Raw genomic sequence first — 24,753 nt, forward strand, 5'->3', positions numbered from 1 at the left:
TTCCATCTCCCAAACAATTGAGAGGATGAGGAAGTACCCCCCTACCCACCCGCGATCCCTGGCCCTGAATGCCAGCATTTCAAAATTCTTGGCCTTTGAAATGCTGTCATTCCGTCTGGTGGAGACGCACAGTTTTAAAAACCTTATGTCGGTGGCTGTCCCACAGTACGTCGTGCCCAGCCGCCACTACTTTTCCAGGCAAGCCATCCCTTCCCTGCACAACCAAGTGGGGGAAAAAATCAGGTGTGCACTGCGCAACGCCATCTCTGGCAAGGTCCACCTAACTACCGATACGTGGACCAGTAAGCACGGTCAGGGGCGTTATATCTCCCTAACGGCACACTGGGTAAATGCAGTGGCGGATGGGCCTGAGGCTGATAGCAATTTGGCGCATGTCCTTCCACCACCGAGGATTGCAGGGCGCTTCAGTTTGCCTCCTGTTCCTAACTCCTCCTACTCCGCTTCCTCATCCTCTACCGCCTCCTCATCCGGACAGCGTAACACCTTCACCACCAAATTCAGCACGGCCAGGGGTAAACGACAGCAGGCAGTTTTAAAACTTGCCTGTTTGGGGGACAAACCACACACCGCGCAGGAGTTGTGGAGGAGCATGGAACAGCAGACAAATGAATGGTTGCTGCCAGCGAGCCTCAAGCCCGGCCTGGTGGTGTGCGATAACGGGCGAAATCTCATAGCAGCTCTGGGCCTAGCCGGTTTGACGCACATCCCTTGCCTGGCGCATGTGCTGAATTTGGTGGTGCAGAGGTTCCTTAAAAACTACCCCGATATGTCAGAGCTGCTGCAGAAAGTGTGGGCCGTCTGTGCGCACTTTCGGCGTTCTCACCCTGCTGCTGCTCGCCTGTCAGCGCTGCAGCGTAACTTCGGCCTTCCCGCTCACCGCCTCATATGTGACGTGCCCACAAGGTGGAACTCCACCTTGCACATGCTGCAAAGACTGTGCGAGCAGCAGCAGGCCATAGTGGAGTTTCAGCTGCAGCACGCACGCGTGAGTCGCTCTGCGGAACAGCACCACTTCACCACCAAGAACTGGGCCTCCATGCGAGACCTGTGTGCCTTGTTGCGCTGTTTTGAGTACTCCACCAACATGGCCAGTGCCGATGACGCCGTTCTCAGCTTAACTATCCCACTTCTATGCCTCCTTGAAAAAACAATTCGGGCGATGATGGAAGAGGATGTGGCACAGGATGAGGAGGAGGAGGAGGATGAAGAGGTAACATTTCCAAGGCTTTCAGGGCAGTCATTCGCAAGGGGCTCCGAGGGTGGGTTCCTGCACACACAAACGCCAGGGACACAATTGTCCAGCAGGGGCACAGTTCTGGAGGATGAGGAGGATGAGGAGGAGGAGCTGGAGAAGGAGATGGAAGCATGTTCACAGCAGGGTGGCACCCAGGCCAGCTCATGGCCATCACTGGTGCGTGGCTGGGGGGATACAGAGGACACGGACGATACACCTCCCACAGAGGACAGCCTTTCGTTGCCTCTGGGCAGCCTGGCACACATGAGCGATTACATGCTGCAGTGTCTCCACAACGACCACCGAGTTGCCCACATTCTAACTTGTGCTGATTACTGGGTGGCCACGCTGCTGGATCCCCGTTACAAGGACAACGTACCGTCCTTAATTCACTCACTGGAGCGCGATCGCAAGATGCGTGAGTACAAGCGCACGCTGGTAGACGCCATGCTGCTGGCATTCCCACCTGACAGCGGGGCCACAGTGGAAGCAAAAGGAAGAGGAGGAGGAGGAGGAGGAGGAAGAGGTCGCCAACGCAACCAGGGCACCGCCAGCACCTCAGAAGGCAGGGTTAGCATGGCCAAAATGTGGAAAAGCTTTGTCAGCACGCCACAACAAACAGCAGCACCAGCAGCTCATATGGAACGTCTTAGCAGTAGGCAGCATTTCACCAACATGGTGGAGCAGTATGTGTGCACACGCCTAGACGTACTGAATGAGGGGTCTGCCCCCTTCAACTTCTGGGTCTCCAAGTTGGGCACATGGCCTGAGCTTGCCCTTTACGCCTTGGAGGTGCTGGCGTGCCCTGCAGCCAGTGTATTATCTGAACGGATATTTAGCACGGCTGGGGGCGTTATCACAGACAAGCGCAGCCGCCTGTCCAGAGACAATGTGGACAAGCTGACGTTCATTAAAATGAACCAGGCATGGATCCCACGGGACTTTTCCGTACCTTGTGCAGAATAGCGATGGATACCGACCTTACCCAGCCATTGTTCCATTTTTGCTCTTTCTCACTCTTTTGGGTTGTACCCTCATTTAAAATTTGTGAAAAGAAGCAGTGTTGGCTACCTCGTCCTCCTCAGGGCCAGATTAACGTAGGGGCTATTGGAGCTGCAGCTCCAGGCCCCTACCTTTATGTAGGCCCCAGGTTGGCCATATTCACTGTTACCGCTCTTCTGTCACTTGTAAACACAGAAGTCTGGCTTCTATGCTCGCTTCCCCAGGCAGCTCCCTCAGAACCTCCCCACACAGCACGAAGGCCGGACAAGGAGGGACAGTTGCCGATGCATGGATGTGTTTATGGGCTTCAGAGACAGCATCCCATGTGGAATTAGGCATGCATGGCTGCACCCTTCCTCCTCTGGGTGCATGCCAAGGCACGGCCCTTAAGGCCCTTCAAAATCCTCAGCACCAAGCCCATGATGCTCTTAATCCGACCCTGGTCCTCCTCCACCGCCACTTCCACCTACACCGCCCATAGGTGTGCGCAGCCTATTGCATTAGGGTGTGCACCCCAAAGTTTAAATACACATGCATGTGTTTGCCTACATGTACATGGCCCCGATACATTACTCTCCCTGCTGGCAAAGTGAAATAGAGCAAAGCAGGTCCGAGGGAGATCTTTCCCATCTCCTCACTGGCAAACAGAGCGATAATGCTATGTGCCCTAGGTGATTAGGGTGTGCCCAGGCACATCCGGCACACCCTGTGCGCACGCCTATGACACCGCCACATCCACCACCACCTCAACCTCCCTCCTACTCCATATGGGCCTCGTCCTTCAGAGATGAAGAACATTGTTTTATTTTTCTGGTTTTTTTTTGTTGTTTTAAGTTATTTCCCTATCCACATTTGTTTGCAGAGCACTTGCCATGCTCTTAACTACATTTTGCTGCCATTTGCAGCACTCTAGCCCTTTCCATTGGTGTTTTAGAGCCATTTTAGTGCCTGCAAGTTCGGGTCCCCATTGACTTCAATGGGGTTCGGTGTCCAGGAAAAGTTCGGCAAAAGTCCGGGACACGGACCCGGACTTTTTTTTAAATTTCGGCCGAACCCGCCGAACACGGACATCCAAGTGTGCGCTCAACTCTAGTTACAACCAAAAACGTAAATGTATTTTATTGGGATTTTATCTGATAGATCAACACAAAGTGTTTTTTTTACAAGTAAACATAAAAGTGTGGCATGCATTTGTATTCAGCCCCTTTACTCTGATACCCCTAACTACCCTAACTAAAATCTAGTGGAACCATTTGCCTTCAGAAGTCACCTAATTTGTAAATAGAGTCCACCGGTGTGTAATTTAATCTCAGTATAAATACAGCTGTTCTGTGAAGTCCTCAGAGGTATGTTAGAGAACCTTAGTTAACAAACTGCATCATGAAGGCCAAGGAACACACCAGACAGGTCAGGGATAAAGTTATGGAGAAGTTTAAAGCAGGGTTGGGTTATAAAAATATCCCAAGCTTTGAACATCTCACAGAGCACTGTTCAATCCATCACCCGAAAATGGAAAGAGTATGGCACAACTGCCAACCTACCAAGACCTACCACTTAAACTGACAGGCCGGGCAAGGAGAGCAGATATTCAGAGAAGCAGCCAAGAGGCCCATGGTAACTGGAGCTGCAGAGATCCACAGCTCAGGTGGGAGAATCTGTCCAGGACAACTATTAGTTGTGCGCTCCACAAATCTGGCCTTTATGGAAGAGTGGCAAGAAGAAAGCCATTGTTGAAAGAAAAGACAAAAAAATAAAAAGAGGGGCACACCGACCTAGTGCATTACCATAAAACCATTTATTTAAAATATTAAAAAGTGTACAAAGTACTCACAAGACTGGTGTGATACAACACACATCAACATAGCATATGCAATCTCCAAGGTAGCCAGGTCCCAAATGTAGCGAATGGACATGCAGATGGTCGCATGGGGCTGCTGTGGCTAGGCTGACGCGTTTCAGGGGCGAACCCCCTTCCTCAGAGCCAGAAAGAGTGCTGCTGGATCACAAGCCGGACGGCTGAAGACTAAATGGGAGCTGGCCACACCTCTTCCTGCTCCGCCCCAAACCCAAAGGCGGGACAAAGGGAATGGAGGGAAGGGGGGAAAAGAAAAGGGAGGGGAAAGGGGAAGGGGGAAATGGGACTCATAGAATAGGAAGGACAGTAAGAAGGGGAGGGAGGTGTGGGGGTACTGGGACAGGGAAGGAACATGGACGAGGGGGGGCAGGGGCACTTGTCCAGCCCGGGCCAAAACACGCCCACCTTCCAAGGCCAGCCCGGACTGTGTGATCAGCAGCAGAATATACAGCAAATGAAACACTTGTTCAAACACGAAAGGAAAAAATAGAAAACCAAATGTGATAAATAATACATTGAAAAAAAATATATATACACAATCAATACCTTAAATCTCTGTAGGTTCAAATAAATACTCCACTGCCTTACTTGTGTATCTTCAGTATAACAGCAAGCAGATCAGTGTCAATAACCCCTGACCTGCAATACTGCAGAGGAGACACTGTCCATGGAAGTAGGACATTTAGAAATGGGACATTTGGTGTTGACCATGTATTTGGTATGGTACACGGGGACCCTATTGGCATCTGCATACAAAGTGGTACCTGTGATCCTGATGTAGGGTAAGGCGCCGTGACATGTCCGCTGACCGGGACCAGAATGGTACAGTGTGTGCTTGACAAACACCCATTCGAATGGCTGTGTCATTCCCCTGGAAAGCACGCCAACCCGCACCCGGAAGTAGAAGACCGGAAGTGCGGGTAGGAGGCCTATGGAAAGTATCTGTCCCTCTATGACACCTCTCCGGCTGACACAGGTGGAGTGAAAGTGGGAAATCCTGGAACAGAAGGGGTAGTGCAGGTCAGATTCTGTACCAGGTTTAATAACCAAGCCCCTGTAATACAGAAGGTCCTGAGGAGGAACTGGAAAATCCTCCAACAGGACCCTGTTACCCCCATACCCGAACCTTATATTCAGGAAACCTAGGGACCTCAGAAGTATGGTGGCCCCTAGTAGGGTTAGAAGAGACAGGAAGACTAATGGGTTGAATGGGGCCTGGGGCCAAGTCTTTGACCAAAAGGGGTGCTATAGGTGTGGTGTCAACAACTGTGGCACGTGCGCACACATGTGCCACAGAAAAAGATGTTGCAGCTATTGATGGCAAAACCTATAAGATCAACCAGTTCATCAACTGCAGCACCACCCATGTAGTCTATGGGATGCTCTGTCCCTGTGGCCTCCTTTATTTCGGCCGCACTACTAGACCTCTGAGAGTAAGAATTGGTAAGCATAAAAGTGGCATCACTCTCCGGAAAGATAAATATTCTGTTCCCCGGCACTTTCTGGATGCACACAATAGTAGTGTTGAAGGCTTGAGGGTCTTTGGGATAGAGGCCATCAACAAAGATTTGGATAGTGGCCTTAAGTACCAAAGGCTCTGTACCAGAGAGGCCTATTGGATATTCACCCTGGGGTCTCTTGCCCCCAAGGGTTTGAATGAGGAGATCGAGCTTCACACAGTTGTGTGAATCTCTCTCTTCTCTCTTCCTTCCCCCCCCCTTTTTTTCTTCTGTGGTACAGTCATCCGAGTTGGATGGCTGTGATAGTCCATCTTTGGCCATCAGTATTAGCATTCCTTCATGCACATAATGAATAGCTAGTATTGGTTTAAATATATTTTCCATATTACACATGTCTGTATAGTGACAACGGCCATTCGAATGGGGGTTTGTCAAGCACACACTGTACCATTCTGGTCCCGGTCAGCGGACATGTCACGGCGCCTTACCCTACATCAGGATCACAGGTACCACTTTGTATGCAGATACCAATAGGGTCCCCGTGTACCATACCAAATACACTGTATATGTTTCATAATGTTCCATTTCTAAATGTCCTACTTCCATGGACAGTGTCTCCCCTGCATTATTGCAGGTCAGGGGTTATTGTTGACACTGATCTGCTTGCTGTTATACTGAAGATACACAAGTAAGGCAGTGGAGTATTTATTTGAACCTACAGAGATTTAAGGTATTGATTGTGTATATATATATTTTTTCAATGTATTATTTATCACATTTGGTTTTCTATTTTTTCCTTTCGTGTTTGAACAAGTGTTTCATTTATTGTATATTCTGCTGCTGATCACACAGTCCGGGCTGGCCTTGGAAGGTGGGCGTGTTTTGGCCCGGGCTGGACAAGTGCCCCTGCCCCCCCTCGTCCATGTTCCTTCCCTGTCCCAGTACCCCCACACCTCCCTCCCTCCCCTTCTTGCTGTCCTTCCTATTCTATGAGTCCCATTTCCCCCTTCCCCTTTCCCCTCCCCCTCCCTTTTCTTTCCCCCCTTCCCTCCATCCCCTTTGTCCCGCCTTTGGGTTTGGGGTGGAGCAGGAAGAGGTGTGGCCAGCTCCCATTTAGTCTTCGGCCGTCCGGCTTGTGATCCAGCAGCACTTTTTCTGGCTCTGAGGAAGAGGGTTCGCCCCTGAAACGCGTCAGCCTAGCCACAGCAGCCCCATGCGACCATCTGCATGTCCATTCGCTACATTTGGGACCTGGCTACCTTGGAGATTGCATATGCTATGTTGATGTGTGTTGTATCACACCAGTCTTGTGAGTACTTTGTACACTTTTTAATATTTTAAATAAATGGTTTTATGGTAATGCACTAGGTCGGTGCGCCCCTCTTTTTCTTTTTTTGTCTTCTCTACCAGTTGGTTCTGGATACCCTTGATCATGAAGGGGGCAGCAAGACCGATAGCTCTTTCAACACCTGAGTTTGTAGTGCACCTCTTTTTACTCCATCAGACAGCACTCGAGCGCAGGAGATTTTGTTTTACATTGTTGAAAGAAAGCCATAAGAAGTCCCGTGGCCAGGGCCGGTGCTAGACTATTCTGCACCCTAGGCAAGACCAGCTAATTGCACCCCCCCCATAAATAAATAAAAAAAACGTCAAAATGTCCCTATTTTCCTATATTCGCATCAATGCATTCTCCATACTCCCCCCTATACTTGCATTACTCATAGTGTCACGGAGGGGGGGAGAGCAGTGTGTCCGGGTGGGGGGAAAACAGTGTGTCAGGGTGGGGGGGAGAGAGCAGTGTGTCAGGGAAGGGGGGGGCAGTGTGTCAGGGAGGGGGGGAGAGCAGTGTGTCAGGTTGGGGGGGGGGGCAGTGTGTCAGGGAGGGGGGGAGGGCAGTGTGTCAGGGAGGGGGGGAGCAGTGTGTCAGGTGAGGGGGGGTTAGCAGTGTGTCAGGTGAGGGGGGGTTAGCAGTGTGTCAGGTTAGAGGGAGTAGCAGGGTGTCAGGTGGGGGGGGTAGCAGGGTGTCAGGTGGGGGGGTTTGCAGGGTGTCAGGTGAGGGGGGTAGCAGGGTGTCAGGTGAGGGGGGTAGCAGGGTGTCAGGTGGGGGGGGGTAACAGGGTGTCAGGTGAGGGGGGTTGCAGGGTGTCAGGTGGGGGGACAGTGTGTCAGGTGGGGGATAGCAGGGTGTCAGGTGGGGGGGACAGTGTGTCAGGTGGGGGGGGGTAGCAGGGTGTCAGGTGAGGGGGGATAGCAGGGTGTCAGGGGAGGGGGGGTAGCAGGGTGTCAGGTGAGGGGGGTTAGCAGTTTGTCAGGTTAGGGGGAGTAGCAGTGTGTCAGGTGGGGGAGTAGCAGGGTGTCAGGTGGGGGGGTTTGCAGGGTGTCAGGTAAGGGGGGGTAGCAGGGTGTCAGGTGGGAGGACAGTGTGTCAGGTGGGGGGTAGCAGGGTGTCAGGTGGGGGGGTAGCAGGGTGTCAGGTGAGGGGGGTAGCAGGTGTCAGGTGAGAGGGGGTAGCAGGGTGTCAGGGCGTGTCAGGTGAGAGGGGGTAGCAGGGTGTCAGGTAACATAAGGCACATCAGGAGCACACAAAGGTCTCCATGCACTAATCTTACCTCCCCCCGAGCAGCCACAGCACCGCTTCCTCCTGGCTCAGCATTCTGTGTTCTCTGGTCTCCGGGGCAGCCAGATCCCGCCGCCAGCACTTCCCTCCCTGCCCCCCACTGCTCCATGTGACGAAACCCGGAAGTAGCGGTGGGCGGAGCTGCACATCACGGGCGCTTAAAGAGGAGGGAAGCGCTAGAGGGCCAGCATTCATGGGGGGGCGCAGCGCAAGGGGGGACAGCATCCATGGGGGCGCGCAGTGCGAGGGGGCCATTATCCGTGGTGGGAGCAGGAGGGAGAACTGCATCCGTGACTGCGCCCCTAGGCAGCAGTGCGCCCTAGGCGACCGCCTAGCTTGCCTAGCGGGAGCGCCGGCCCTGCACGTGGCCTAAAAACAAAACTCTATGTGTGGCAGAAACTAAAGCCTCGTACACACGCAACGAATTTCCGCCGAGCGGTCGTCTGTCTTTTGTCCTGAGTGGTGTCTGTTGGTTGGAATGTGCTCTAGACAGCACACAAATTTTCCCCCAGACAGAATTCTACTTCAGAAGTGATGTCATGTGTTGGATTGCTTTCTATGTGTTCTAGCCTGCACACCAGGATTTTTTCGGCCGAAAAGTCGGAGTCAGTTGTCGGAAGCACCATACTAACAAGCCGAAAATTGGCAGATTAGTCGTCGGACTAAATTTCCGGGCCAAATTTCTACTCGTGTGTATGGGGCTTTACACTACACATAATCCTGAACACACCATCCCCACCGTGAAACATGGTGGTGGCAGCAGGATGTTTTGGGGATGCTTTTCTTCAGCAGGGACAGGGAAGCTGGATGGAGAAAAAATACAGGGCAATCTTGGAAGAAAATGTGTTAGAGTCTGCAAAAGACTTGCAATTGGGGCAGAGGGTCACCTTCCAGCAGGACAATGACCCTTAACATACTGCCAGAGCTACAATGGAATGGTTTAGATCAAATCATGTGTTAGAATTGCTTTGTCAAAGTCTAGACCTAAATTCTATTGAAAATCTGAAGCAAGACTTGAAAATTGCTGTTCAAAGACACTCTCTATTCAATCTGATAGAGCTTGAGCTATTTTGCAAAGAAGAATGGGCAACATTTTCATTCTCTAGTAGGGTTGAGCGAACACGGACTGTATTATTCGTGTTCGTACCGAATAATTGGATTTTTGTTACCCGAACACGGACCCGAAAACTTTACTGTATGTTCGTGTAAAAATCCGTGTTCGGTCGTTTTATTTCCGGGTTTTGTATGCATTGGCGCGCTTTTCATGGCGGGCTTTCAACAGCCAATCAACAAGCGTTTAACTGGTGTGCCTTAAGCCATCCCAGCCATGCCTACAAATGTATTAGTAGCTGTGATTGGCCATCTGAAGCATGTGACTAAGTCTTTAAGTTCGAGACCGAGCGCCGCTGCGTCATTCTGCTGTGTAGTTCAGGGACAGAGCACACATCATACGTGCTGGCTGCTGATTAGGGACAGACAGGCAAAACTCATTTGTGTCCGGATAGAATTGAGGGACAGGTCGGAGTGTGTTAGGCAGGGCGAGTTGTAGGGCATTTTAGGGCGAGGCTGCTGATTTTTAGGGTCAGTTTTCTACAATCGATTTTGCTGTGTGGGGGGGGGGGGGGGTTTGCAGTGACCGATCTCATCAATCCTTTTAGGGAGAGGCTGCTGATTTTTAGGGTCAGTGTGTTCTACAATCGATATTGCTGTGTGGGGGGGGGTTTGCAGTGACCGATCTTATCAATCCTTTTAGGGCGAGGCTGCTGATTTTTAGGGTCAGTTTTCTACAATCGATTTTGCTGTGTGGGGGGGGGGGGGGTTTGCAGTGACCGATCTTATCAATCCTTTTAGGGCGAGGCTGCTGATTTTTAGGGTCAGTGTGTTCTACAATCGATATTGCTGTGTGGGGGGGGGGGTTTGCAGTGACCGATCTTATCAATCCTTTTAGGGCGAGGCTGCTGATTTTTAGGGTCAGTTTTCTACAATCGATTTTGCTGTGTGGGGGGGGGGGTTTGCAGTGACCGATCTTATCAATCCTTTTAGGGTGAGGCTGCTGATTTTTAGGGTCAGTTTTCTACAATCGATTTTGCTGTGTGTGGGGGGGGGTTTGCAGTGACCGATCTTATCAATCCTTTTAGGGAGAGCCTGGAGATAGGCAGGTGTCAGTGGTCCACATCGATTTTGCTGTGTGTGGGGTGCAGTGAACACAATCTTTTTTGCCCACTGAGGAGGAGGGAGAAAAGTCTTTTTCTATCAGTCACTGTGTGCAGCGTTTTTCCTTCAGTGCTGTGCTGTGCTGACTCTGATCATACACTGCTGTGTTCACGTGCTATTATTGAGAGATTTCAAAAGTTATACACTTTTTTCTATTCCACTATTCAATATACACCCTTGGGTTAAAAAAATTAAATTGTGGCATAGTCTGTACTAATCTAGTTAAAAATTACAAACTTAAAAGGGGAATTTTTTTTTTCCCTCCATAGCCTGCAGCAGAGCTGAATGATATAAGACACTGCTGTTCACATGTGCTATTGATAAATCACACCAATTTTATATCATATTTTCTATTCCGCTATTCAATAAAAAACCTTTGGGTACAAACAATTAAATTGCGGGATAGTCTGTGTTGGTACGTGTGAGATACACCTTTCCAATTTTTGGGGTTCATCTCATACTTCTGAAGATTTGAGGGTGCTGCCTGTTCCATACTCCTCCTACTCCTCATCCTGCCTTTAGGGGTACAAAAAATAGTAATTGGGGCCTAGTGTGGTTCTGTACGTGTGAGATACATACACTTTTTTTGATAATATTTTCTATTCCGCTATTCAATAAAAACCTTTGGGTATAAACAATTAAATTGCGGGATAGTCTGTGTTGGTACGTGTGAGATACACCTTTCCAATTTTTAGGGTTCATCTCATACTTCTGAAGATTTGAGGGTGCTCCCTGTTCCGTACTCCTCCTACTCCTCATCCTGCCTTTAGGGGTACAAAAAATAGTAATTGGGGCCTAGTGTGGTTCTGTACGTGTGAGATACATACACTTTTTTTGATAATATTTTCTATTCCGCTATTCAATAAAAACCTTTGGGTATAAACAATTAAATTGCAGGATAGTCTGTGTTGGTACGTGTGAGATACACCTTTCCAATTTTTGGGGTTCATCTCATACTTCTGAAGATTTGAGTGTGCTGCCTGTTCCGTACTCCTCCTACTCCTCATCCTGCCTTTAGGGGTACAAAAAATAGTAATTGGGGCCTAGTCTGGTTCTGTACGTGTGAGATACATACACTTTTTTTGATAATATTTTCTATTCTGCTATTCAATAAAAACCTTTGGGTATAAACAATTAAATTGCGGGATAGTCTGTGTCGGTACGTGTGAGATACATACACCTTTTGATATCATATTTTCTATTCCGCTATTTAATCAAAACCTTTGGGTATAAACAATTAAATTGCGGGATAGTCTGTGTCAGTACGTGTGAGATACACCTTTCCAATTTTTGGGGCGCATCTCATACTGCCGAGGATTTGAGGGTGCTTCAGTCTGCCTGTTCCGAACTCCTCCTACTCCTCATCCTGCCTTTAGGGTACAAAAAATTGTAATCGGGGCCTAGTTTGTGTTTGTACGTGTGAGATACACCGTTTTGTAAAATTTGTCCTATTCCGCTATTCAATATACACCCTGTTTGAGTGTAAAAAATTAAATTGCGGGATAGTCTGTATCGGTACATGTGAGATACACCTTTTTAAATTTGTTTGGCGCATCTCCTTCTACCGCCGAGGATTGCAGGGCGCTTCAGTTTGCCTCCTGTTCCCAACTCCTCCTACTCCTCTTCCTCATCCTGCCTTTAGGGTACAAAAAATTGTAATCGGGGCCTAGTCTGTGTTTGTACGTGTGAGATACACCGTATTATAACATTTTTCCTATTCCGCTATTCAATATACACCCTTTTGGAGTGTAAAAAATTAAATTACGGCATAGTCTGTATCGGTACGTGTGAGATACACCTTTTAAATTTGTTTGGCGCATCTCCTTCCACCGCCAAGGATTGCAGGGCGCTTCAGTTTGCCTCCTGTTCCCAACTCCTCCTACTCCTCTTCCTCATCCTCCCTTTAGGGTACAACAAATTTTAATCGGGGCCTAGTCTGTGTTTGTACATGTGAGATACACCGTTTTTTATCCTATTCCGCTATTCAATATACACCCTTTTGGGGTAAAAAACATTAAATTGCGGCATAGTTTGCATATTTGACTGTGAGATTCACCCGTGCGATACTGTTGTTGTTTTGTTCCGCTATTCAATAAACACCTTTCTAGGGCAAGATCTTAAATTACAGAAATATGAGGAGACCGTCAAATAGGGGCCGTGGCCTGGGTCGTGGTGCTGCTGGTAGAGCTCCTGTTGCAAGGAGAGGACGTGGTCGATCTGTGCCAGCTACACGCACAAGTGAAACACCTTCCTCAAGTGTTAGTAGGCGACAGAACCTGCATCAGTATTTGGTAGGGCATCATACGCCTCTAGAAGTTATGATGCCAGAACACGTAGAGGCGATAGTAGATTGGTTTGCTGCTGACAGTGCCTCCAGTTCCTTCACATTGTCTCCCACCCAGTCTACTGCAGAAAGGTCAGAGTTGGCACCTGCAGCCGATGTCCAACCGTCTTTCACCTCACCCCCTTGCAAATCAGGCAAGCAGTCTGAGCCCCAAGCCATACAGCAGTCTCTTCTTCTTTTTGAGGACTCTGTCAGCAGGGTTTCCCAGGGCCATCCACCTAGCCCTGCCCCAGAAGTGGAAGAGATTGAATGCAGCGATGCCCAACCACTTATTCCTCAAGATGAGTACATGCAAGGACCATCGCAGCACGTCTCCGATGATGACGAAACGCAGGGGCCAACTGCTGCGGCGTTCAGAATTGTGGAGCCCGACAAGGAGGGCAGGGGTGAAGACTGGGTGGAAGATGATGTGGAGGACGATGAGGTCCTCGACCCCACATGGAATGAAGGTCATGCAGGTGACCTGAGTAGTTTGGAGGAAGAGGCGGTGGTCGCACAGAGCCACCAGCACAGCAGAAGAGGGAACAGGGTGCAGAAGCAAAGCGGCCGTGCCCTAGACACTATGCCTGCTACTGCCCAACGCAGCAAGGGAACGAGCGCACCAAAGTCAGCTCAAAGGAGTTCTCTAGCATGGAAGTTCTTTAGAAAATGTGCTGATGACAGGACACGAGTGGTTTGCACCCTGTGCAATCAGAGCCTGAAGCGAGGCATAAACCTTCTCAACCTGAGCACAACCTGCATGATCAGGCATCTAAGTGCAAAGCACGAGCTGCAGTGGAGTAGACACCTTCAAAACCAAGAAACGTCTCTGGCTCATCCTGCTTCCTCTTCTGCTGCAGTCTCGGCCGCTCCATCCACATCTGTAGTGATACCGGCACCTGCCACCCCGCAAACAGACGATCTGTCAGCAACACCACCACCTGGGTCACCAACCATCTCCATAATGTCCCGTGGAAGCGTTCAGCTTTCCATCTCCCAAACACTTGAGAGGAAGAGGAAGTACCCCCCTACCCACCCGCGATCCCTGGCCCTGAATGCCAGCATTTCAAAATTTTTGGCCTTTGAAATGCTGTCATTCCGTCTGGTGGAGACGCACAGTTTTAAAAACCTTATGTCGGTGGCTGTCCCACAGTACGTCATGCCCAGCCGCCACTCCTTTTCCAGGCAAGCCATCCCTTCCCTGCACAACCAAGTGGGGGAAAAAATCAGGTGTGCACTGCGCAACGCCATCTGTGGCAAGGTCCACCTAACTACCGATACGTGGACCAGTAAGCACGGTCAGGGGCGTTATATCTCCCTAACGGCACACTGGGTCAATGCAGTGGCGGATGGGCCTGAGGCGGATAGCAATTTGGCGCATGTCCTTCCACCACCGAGGATTGCAGGGCGCTTCAGTTTGCCTCCTGTTCCTAACTCCTCCTACTCCGCTTCCTCATCCACTACCGCCTCCTCATCCGGACAGCGTAACACCTTCACCACCAACTTCAGCACGGCCAGGGGTAAACGACAGCAGGCAGTTTTAAAACTTGCCTGTTTGGGGGAAAAACCACACACCGCGCAGGAGTTGTGGAGGAGCATGGAACAGCAGACAAATGAGTGGTTGCTGCCAGCGAGCCTCAAGCCCGGCCTGGTGGTGTGCGATAACGAGTGAAATCTCATAGCAGCTCTGGGCCTAGCCGGTTTGACGCACATCCCTTGCCTGGCGCATGTGCTGAATTTGGTGGTGCAGCGGTTCCTTAACCACCTCAATACCGGCCCATAGTACATATACGTCCTGAGTTTAAAGCTAAATACCGGTGTTATGGCAGCAGATAGCTGCCATAACCCTGGTATTTTTTTAAACTGCAGGCGATGGGCTTTCCGATAAGGGTGGTCCCAGCGGCGGATTCGCCGCAAGATCACCCTCCGGGATGGCGGAAGAGGTGCCCCCCCCCGCCGCGTCCCGGTCCTTTTCCCCGCTTACTGGACCCGCCGGCAGCGGGGAAAACGATCGGGTCCCGGATCCTCACAGACAGGATGTCGAGTGAGGGCAAGCTTGCCCTCACTCGACTCTATTGTCTTGGAGGACCGGAGCGACGGCAAACGTCGTTGCCGAGCAACCGACTTAAAGGTCCCTTTTTTTTTTTTGTCATTTTTTTTTTTTTTTTCCTTTCCAACTTTATTAGTGTACTTGTGAGATCTGAGGACTTTTTGACCCCAGATCTCACAAAAAAGAGGTCCTGTTGTGCCTATTTCTATTACAAGGAATGTTTACATTCCTTGTATTGGAAATAAAAATGATCAATTTTTTTTTTAAAAAAACGGTGTAAAAAAAAAAATAATAAATAAAATAAACAGTAAAAAAAAAAAAAAATTAAAGCGTCCTGTCCCCGTTAGCTCGCGCGCAGAAGCCAACGCACACGGAAACCCCACCCGCATATGTAAACGGTGTTCAAACCACACATATGAGGTATCGCCGAGATAGTTAGAGCGAGAGCAATAATTTGAACCCTAGACCTCCTCTGTAACTCTAAGATGGCAACCTGTAGAAATTTTTAAAATGTCGCCTATGGGGATTTTTAAGTACCAAAGTTCGTCGCCATTCCGTGAGCGTGCGCAATTTTGAAGCATGACATGTTGGGTATCTATTTACTCGGCGTAACATTATCTTTCACGTTATGGAAAAAAATTGGGCTAACTTTACTGGATTCTTATTTTTTAATTCAAAAAAAGTGATTTTTTTCCAAAAAAATTGTGTTTGGAAGACCGCTGCGCAAATACGGTGTGATAAAAAATATTACAATAATCTCCATTTTATTCTCTAGGGTCTCTGCTAAAAAAAAAATATATAATGTTTGGGGGTTCTAAGTAGTTTTCTAGCAAAAACTGATTTTAGCTTATAAACACCAAATGTCAAAAATAGGCCTAGTAGGCAAGTGGTTAAAAACTACCCCGATATGTCAGAGCTGCTGCAGAAAGTGCGGGCCGTCTGTGCGCACTTTCGGCGTTCTCACCCTGCTGCTGCTCGCCTGTCAGCGCTGCAGCGTAACTTCGGCCTTCCCGCTCACCGCCTCATATGTGACGTGCCCACAAGGTGGAACTCCACCTTGCACATGCTGGAAAGACTGTGCGAGCAGCAGCAGGCCATAGTGGAGTTTCAGCTGCAGCACGCACACGTGAGTCGCTCTGCGGAACAGCACCACTTCACCACCAATAACTGGGCCTCCATGAGAGACCTGTGTGCCTTGTTGCGCTGTTTTGAGTACTCCACCAACATGGCCAGTGCCGATGACGCCGTTCTCAGCTTAACTATCCCACTTCTATGCCTCCTTCAAAAAACAATTTGGGCGATGATGGAAGAGGATGTGGCACAGGATGAGGAGGAGGATGAAGAGGTAACATTTCCAAGGCTTTCAGGCCAGTCATTCACAAGGGGCTCCAAGGGTGGGTTCCTGCACACACAAACGCCAGGGACACAATTGTCCAGCAGGGGCACAGTTCTGGAGGATGAGGAGGATGAGGAGGAGGAGCTGGAGGAGGAGATGGAACCATGTTCACAGCAGGGTGGCACCCAGGCCAGCTCATGGCCATCACTGGTGCGTGGCTGGGGGCATACAGAGGACACGGACGATACACCTCCCACAGAGGACAGCCTTTAGTTGCCTCTGGGCAGCCTGGCACACATGAGCTATTACATGCTGCAGTGTCTCCACAACGACCGCCGAGTTGCCCACATTCTAACTTGTGCCGATTACTGGGTGGCCACGCTGCTGGATCCCCGTTACAAGGACAACGTACCGTCCTTAATTCACTCACCTGAGCGCGATCGCAAGATGCTCGAGTACAAGCGCACGCTGGTAGACGCGATGCTGCTGGCATTCCCACCTGACAGCGGGGCCACAGTGGAAGCACAAGGCCAAGGCAGAGGAGGAGGAGGAGGAAGAGGTCGCCAACGCAACCAGGGCACCGCCAGCACCTCAGAAGGCAGGGTTAGCATGGCCGAAATGTGGAAAAGCTTTGTCAGCACGCCACAACAAACAGCAGCACCAGCAGCTCATATGGAACGTCTTAGCAGGAGGCAGCATTTCACCAACATGGTGGAGCAGTATGTGTGCACACGCCTACATGTAGTGAATGACGGGTCTGCCCCCTTCAACTTCTGGGTCTCCAAATTGGGCACATGGCCTGAGCTTGCCCTTTACGCCTTGGAGGTGCTGGCGTGCCCTGCAGCCAGTGTATTATCTGAATGGGTATTTAGCACGGCTGGGGACGTTATCACAGACAAGCGCAGCCGCCTGTCCAGAGACAATGTGGACAAGCTCACGTTCATTAAAATGAACCAGGCATGGATCCCACGGGACTTTTCCGTACCTTGTGCAGAATAGCGATGGATACCGACCTTACCCAGCCATTGTTCTATTTTTGCTCTTTCTCACTCTTTTGGGGTGTACCCTCATTTAAAATTTCTGAAAAGAAGCAGTGTTGGCTACCTCGTCCACCTAAGGGCCAGATTAACGTAGGGGCTATTGGAGCTGCAGCTCCAGGCCACTACTTTAATATAGGCCCCGGGTTGGCCATATTCACTGTTACCGCTCTTCTGTCACTTGTAAACACAGAAGTCTGGCTTCTATGCTCGCTTCCCCAGGCAGCTCCCTCAGAACCTCCCCACACAGCACGAAGGCCGGACAAGGAGGGACAGTTGCCGATGCATGGATGTGTTTATGGGCTTCAGAGACAGCATCCCATGTTTAATTAGGCATGCATGGCTGCACCCTTCCTCCTCTGGGTGCATGCCAAAGCACGGCCCTTAAGGCCCTTCAAAATCCTCAGCACCAAGCCCATGATGCTCTTAATCCGGCCCTGGTCCTCCTCCACCGCCGCTTCCACCTACACCGCCCATAGGTGTGCGCAGCCTATTGCATTAGGGTGTGCACCCCAAAGTTTAAATACACATGCATGTGTTTGCCTACATGTACATGGCCCCGATACATTACTCTCCCTGCTGGCAAAGAGAAATAGAGCAGAGCAGGTCCAAGGGAGATCTTTCCCATCTCCTCACTGGCAAACAGAGCGATAATGCTAAGTGCCATAGGTGATTAGGGTGTGCCCAGGTACACCCGGCACACCCTGTGCGCACGCCTATGACACCGCCACATCCACCACCACCTCAATCTCCCTCCTACTCCATATGGGCCTCGTCCTTCAGAGATGAAGAACATTGTTTTATTTTTCTTTTTTTTTTTGTTTTAAGTTATTTCCCTATCCACATTTGTTTACAGAGCACTTGCCATGCTCTTAACTATGTTTTGCTGCCATTTGCAGCACTCTAGCCCTTTCCATTGGTGTTTTAGAGCCATTTTAGTGGCTGAAAGTTCGGGTCCCCATTAACTTCAATGGGATTCGGTGTCCGGGAAAAGTTCGGCAAAAGTCCGGGACACGGACCCGGACTTTTTTTTAAAGTTCGGCCGAACCCGCCGAACACGGACATCCAGGTGTCCGCTCAACTCTATTCTCTAGATGTGTAAAGCTGTTAGAGACATACCTAAAAGACTTGCAGCCGTAATTGAAGGGAAAGGTGGTTCTACAAAGTATTGACTCTGGGGGGGCTGATTACAAATGCATGCCACATTTTTTACATATTTATTTGTAAAAAAAATCAGAAAACAATTTATCATTTTCCTTCCATTTCACAATTATGTGCCACTTCCCCCTTTCAAGGGGTGTGAATACTTTTTCAAGGCAATGTATGTGTTAAATGTATTAACATGTTCACTAAAACAAACCAAAATGCACGTAAGTGCTCCATAAATTCATGTGAAAACATTTGCATATTTACAACATAACACTGTGATGTAAGGCAGACGAATTATTGTGTTTCCCCATGATCAACTGCGGTAGAACTGTTCCATCAGTGTGTATATTATAGAATGGCAAATGGCATTGGCAATAAAGAAGTATCATGACGTGCTGCAGTTCTTACAGAAAACATAAAAACACCACATCCTCTTACTACTTCCATAGTAGATGTGATAGAAACGATATTGTGGTAAAAGTTACACAAGACATTGTTGGGAACATCAACCACAGAACGCATGTGACTTGCTTAGAGCACACGATGTGGGTAAAAGTGTGAGCCATGTAAAAACACCAGCTCATGTTTCTAAAAATGTACATGATTACCTAAAACTGGGCAAAAGGGGAGTTGTTGCCAATAGAAACTATTCAGATATGATCAATTACTGGTTTTACTCGTTATAGAACAGGAAACTTTATTTGATTGCTGATTAAATCTCAGGTAAGTTGAATTCACGGAGCAGTGCCCTCATATGCAAAAACAAAACCACAGTAAAAGGGCAAACTGGACTTTTTTAATATCAATAAATCAGTGGATAGCGTGAAACTAAAGTGTAAAAAGTAGTAGCCCACAGCAATCAATAAGACATTTCTTTTACTAATGTAAAATCAAATAAAGTAGATCTAAATCCTCACTTATGACATATACATGGGCATCCGCAGAACTTTTTTCAGGAGGGGGCATCATTTTAAGGTCACCCATGGTTTGCCCATTTTTAACAATGTCATGAAGGGGAGGGGCTTAGTCATCATACTTATTTAGAGTATTTATTTTTAACCACTTGCCGATTTCCGCATGACTATTTACTGCGGCAGTCAGCCCCGTGCAGGCAAAGTGACGTAGTACTATGTCGCTCATTCCCGCCGGTCTGGTGCGCGCTCCCACGCCCCCCCCCCCCCCGCCGCCGATGGTTTGATTGGGTTCAGAACCGATCAGTCCTCAGGTCCAGGCCAATGATTTTTGGTCTGGACCTGTTGATCGGTCCTGTCCAATCAGATTCCATGCTGAGCCTGTGTAATGTAAACACAGGCTCAGAAAAGACGTGCTCTCCCCTCCCATGATCCTTTTTGGATTCATCGAGAGGAGAGAGCACATCTAACTGTGAGTCTGTGAGTACTGCACCAAGCACACCCACACTCACTTAGATAGGCACACTTAACCCCTGATCGCCTGCCCAGTTAACCCCTACACGCCCTGTCACAACACACACTGTATACAGTATATAGCATTTTCCTATATACCCGTATAAGTGTGATTTGTGACCAGGTGTAGCGCTTGTGGCCCTCCCTTTTACACTTAAAATACCCGCCACCCCCCCAATAAAGATTTGACCCCCTGATATCCCCCTGATCATCCCCAGTTAACCCCTTCCCCCTGTCACATTGCACACTAATACAAATGTAATATACTGTTTTTCTGTATTTTGTATTAGTGCGATTGTGACTTGAGTTAGCGCTAGCGAGTTAGTTTCTGTCCCAAGTAGGTTTAGGGTCCCCGCCACCCCCCCATAAAGATTTAACCCCCTGATCACCCCTACACCCCCTGTCACAACACACACTGTATACAGTATATAGCATTTTCCTATATACCCGTATAAGTGTGACTTGTGACCAGGTTTAGCGCTTGCGGCTGTTCCTTTTATCCTTAGGATACCCACCACCCCCTCCCAATAAAGATTCAACCCCCTGATCCCTCCTGATCCCCCCCTGATCACCCCAAGTTAACCCCTTTCCCCCTGTCACATTGCACACTAATACAAACTTAATATACTGTTTTTCTGTATTTTGTATTAGTGCGATTGTGACTTGAGTTAGCGCTAGCGACTTTGTTTCTGTCCCAAGCAGGTTTAGGGTCCCCGCCACCCCCCCAATAAAGATTTAACCCCCTGATCCACCCCTGATCACCCCTACACCCCCTGTTACAACACACACTGTATACAGTATATAGCATTTTCTATATAACCGTATAAGTGTGACTTGTGACCAGGTTTAGCGCTTGCGGCCATTCCTTTTATCCTTAGGATACCCGCCACCCCCTCCCAATAAAGATTTAACCCCCTTATCCCCCCCCCCCCCGATCACATCCAGTTAACCCCTTCCCCCCTGTCACATTGCACACTAATACACATGTAATATACTGTTTTACTGTATTTTGTATTAGTGTGATTGTGACTTGAGTTAGCGTTAGCGAGTTTGTTTCTGTCCCAAGGAGGTTTAGGGTCTCCGCCACACCCCCAATAAAGATTTAAACCCCTGATCACCCCCAGTTAACCCCTTCATTGCCCTGTCACAGTGTCACTTTTATAGTGTACAATTTTTTTTCTGATCACTATTATTAGTGACACAGGTGACATTAGCTAGTGTTAGCATCAGTCTAAAATAGCGCAGTACCCTGGCGCATAGTTAGAAATAACCCCTTGATTACCACACACACACACACGCGCACACACACACACACACGCGCACACACACACACACACACACACACACATACACTTCCATTACTAGTATAGTGTTTGAACAGATCAATATCTGATCTGATCAGAACTATACTAGCGTCCCCATAGTTTAGGGTTCCCAAAACGCGGTGTTTGCACGATCAGCACTGATTCCTGCCAGCACCTGCGTTTAACTCCTCCGCCCACCCCACCCCACCCCACCCAGGTAAGTGTAGTAATCAATAGATTACTGTCACTTACAAAAAAACACAACACACAAAAGTAGCGGTTGAAATAGTCCTTGACAACCAGGTGCTTTTATTACCTGTGAGTCACACTACTGTACCGGTAAATTTAGTTAACTAAAATGACCAAACGTTGGTACAGTAGTGCAGAGGCTTACAGTATACTGACCATGTCAGATGAGAGCGATGAGGAAGCCTCACTGGTAGAATCAGGGTCAGTATACAAACCTGATGACAGCAGCAGCTTCCTGACAGATAGCTCCAACGACAGATGGGTCCCTGTTAGACCCAGGCGTACCCAACTCCATTCTGGAGTTGATGAGATGCAGGAATCGCAGGGTGCTCGTATGGAGCAGAGTGTCGGTACTAGTGCCGCTCATCCTTCTGGTGGCCTGGTAAGCGCCAGCGGCCTAGTACACCCTGGACCTAGTACAACTAGCACTGCAGTAACACTTGGTGACGTGGCGAGTCCCATAAGTGCAGTTGAAGCTGGTGCGGTGGCTAGCACGAGTAGTGGCCCGCAGCCACCGCGTATTCGAAAACAGGTCCGTAGAGCCCATAGTGCCCTCCCTGATGCGCTGGCATATCCCAATTGGCAACCCACTGATTCTACAGTACTTCCCCCATTCACTGCCCAACCTCGAATCCACGTGGAGACAGCTTGTTTTACCCCCCTGAATTTTTTTGAGCTGTTCTTCACGGAAGATCTTTTCAGATCTATTGTGGATCAATCAAATTTATATGCACAACAATTTATAGCCGCCAACCCAAATTCGCCCCTAGCCAGACCATTCGGCTGGAAACCTTTAACGGTTCCCAATTTTAAAATCTTTCTGGGCTTTTCCCTCCACATGGGCATAACCATAGTGAATTGCGGCTATATTGGTCCACTAGCCCACTTCACCATATGCGCATGTACTCTGCCTCATGTCCAGGGCGAGATACGAGCAAATTCTGCGATTTATGCATTTCAACGACAATGAAATCTGTCGTCCTTGGGGAGACCCTGAATATGATCGGCTCCACAAAATTCGGCCCCTCATAGACCACTTCAATCAGCGGTTTGCAGCCTTGTTTACGCCCGAACAAGTTGTCTGCGTTGACGAGTCCCTGATTAAGTTTACTGGCCGCCTTGCTATGAAACAGTACCTCCCCAGCAAGCGTGCCAGATACGGGGTCAAGCTGTACAAGCTCTGTGACAGGGCCACAGGCTATACAGTTAGTATCCGGGTCTATGAGGGAAAATATAGCACTGTGGAGCCCCCCAACTGCCCAGACAACATAGGGAGCAGCGGCAAGATAGTTTGGGACTTGGTGTCACCCTTATCCGGAAAGGGGTACCATTTGTACGTGGACAACTTCTACACAAGTGTGCCACTATTTAGTCACCTTCTTGAATTACAAATTGGCGCATGTGGCACCGTGCGACCTAATCGCCGGGGCTTCCCCCAACGGCTTGTAAATTCCTGTCTTATTCGGGGGGGAGAGAGCCTGCTTGAAAATGGACAAATTGCTTGCAGTGAATTGGAGGGATACACTGGATGTTTTCGTTCTGTCCTCCCTTCACACAAACACGACGATCCAATGGCAACTGGCGTTATGGAGAAACCCCTCTCTGTCCACGACTACAACCTTAATATGGGAGGGGTGATCCTTAACGACCAGCTTTTGGCGCCATATTTAGTTGCCCGTAAAGCCAGATGCTGGTACAAAAAAGTGTCTGTTCATTTATTCCAATTAGCTATGCTGAACGCCTTTGTCCTATACAGGGCGTCAGGACGAACTGGATCCTTCCAAGAATTCCAGGAAGTGATCATCAGTGCCTACCTGTACCCAGGAGGTATGCCTGCCCAACTTCCCCTTCCAGATGCAGTGAGCCGGCTGCATGAGAGACATTTTCCACATGTCCTCCTGCGTACCCCTACCCAAAGACACCACCAAAGAAGATGTTGTGTCTCTAGCAGGCGTGGATATAGGCGTGACACCCGCTATTATTGTCCCAGATGTCCTGACCAACCTGGTCTCTGCATCGGGGGAATGTTTCGAGCGCTACCATACATTAGTAGAGTATTAGTGTAGGGTACAGCACGACACAGTGTAGGGCACACAAACACAGGGTCTCGAAAGATGTTCGATGGCTATCGACATTTTGAGAGACCCAAGCTGGAAAATCGCAGTTCACAGAAAAAAAAGTGTTACAAAAAAAAAAATAAAAAATCCAAAAACAGTTGTCGTGTCAGTCATTTTTTATGTTCTTCTACTCTTCCTACTGTACATTTACTGTACTTTTATTTGTTTTTCATTCTTTTGTTAACCTGTTTCTTTTGCAGGTACCCGTCGGCTGCCACATTGATTTTATATATTCTGACACAAACAGTGTTTGCGCACAGCATATATGGATACCTCTGATGGCAGCAGCTGTGGTAGGCTGATTTCACCACTGCAGTTAAAATACCTTTACAGTAGGTATACGTGGAATATTGTCATGTATACCCACCATTAAATTCAGTGGGTGGCTGTTTGGGCGGTTAATGGTGTGTAATACTACACAATATTCCTGTGGTGATTTCTGTTAGGTTCTCTTTTTTTTCGTTCAGCCCACAGGCTGCATGAAAAGAAAAAAAAAAACCTACACTATATGCCAAACAAGGACCAGCAATGTACTGGTACGTTGCTGGACTTTGAATGGTTATACCAGGATGATGCCTGCAGATTTTGGCATCAACTTGGTATCGTTTTTTACAGCCAGCGGTCGGCTTACATGTAAAAGCAATCCTAATGGATAATTGGCCGCTAGACTGCTTTTACATGCAGTGGGAGGGGACTCCCCCCCCCTACCGCCGCCTTCCGCCGCCTTCCGTGGTTTTTCTCTGGCTCTCCTGTCTCACCGGTTAACCCGAGAGTGCAGCCGGTGGTTCAATTATCTAACCATAGAGCTGATTGGAGATGAGAATGGCTCCAATCATCTCTATGGCCTAAGATACCGGAAGCTACAAGCATTTCAGAAATAAACAGCGCCATTGGGGAATTGGGAAAGTATTTTAACACACCATTTTTGGTGTGGTCAGATGCGTTAAGGTCAGAGGAGAGATCTAGAGTCTAAAAAAAAAGAGTACCTGCCTGTCACTACAGATTGCTATCAGAGGGGATATTTAAATTCACTGTGATAACAATAAAAATGATTAAAAAAAAAAAAAAATGAAAGGAAAGGTGTCAAAATAACATAAAAAAGCAAAATAAATAAAAAAAAAAATCAAGCCCCCCCTCTGCCCCCCCCCCGTGCTTGCGCGCAAAGGCGCACACAAGCGTTGGTCTAGTGTCATATGTAAACCGCAATTGCAGCATGCATGTGAGGTATCGCCGTGAATGCCAGGTCGAGTGCAGTAATTCTTGCAGTAGACCTACTCTGTAAGTCTAAAGTGGTAACCTGTAAAGACTTTTAAAGGCTTTTAAAAATGTACGTAGTTTGTTGCAGCTGTACAGGCGTGTGC

This window comes from Pelophylax lessonae (assembly GCF_965119305.1).
Source record: "Pelophylax lessonae genome assembly, chromosome: 2".
Taxonomy (NCBI): domain Eukaryota; kingdom Metazoa; phylum Chordata; class Amphibia; order Anura; family Ranidae; genus Pelophylax; species Pelophylax lessonae.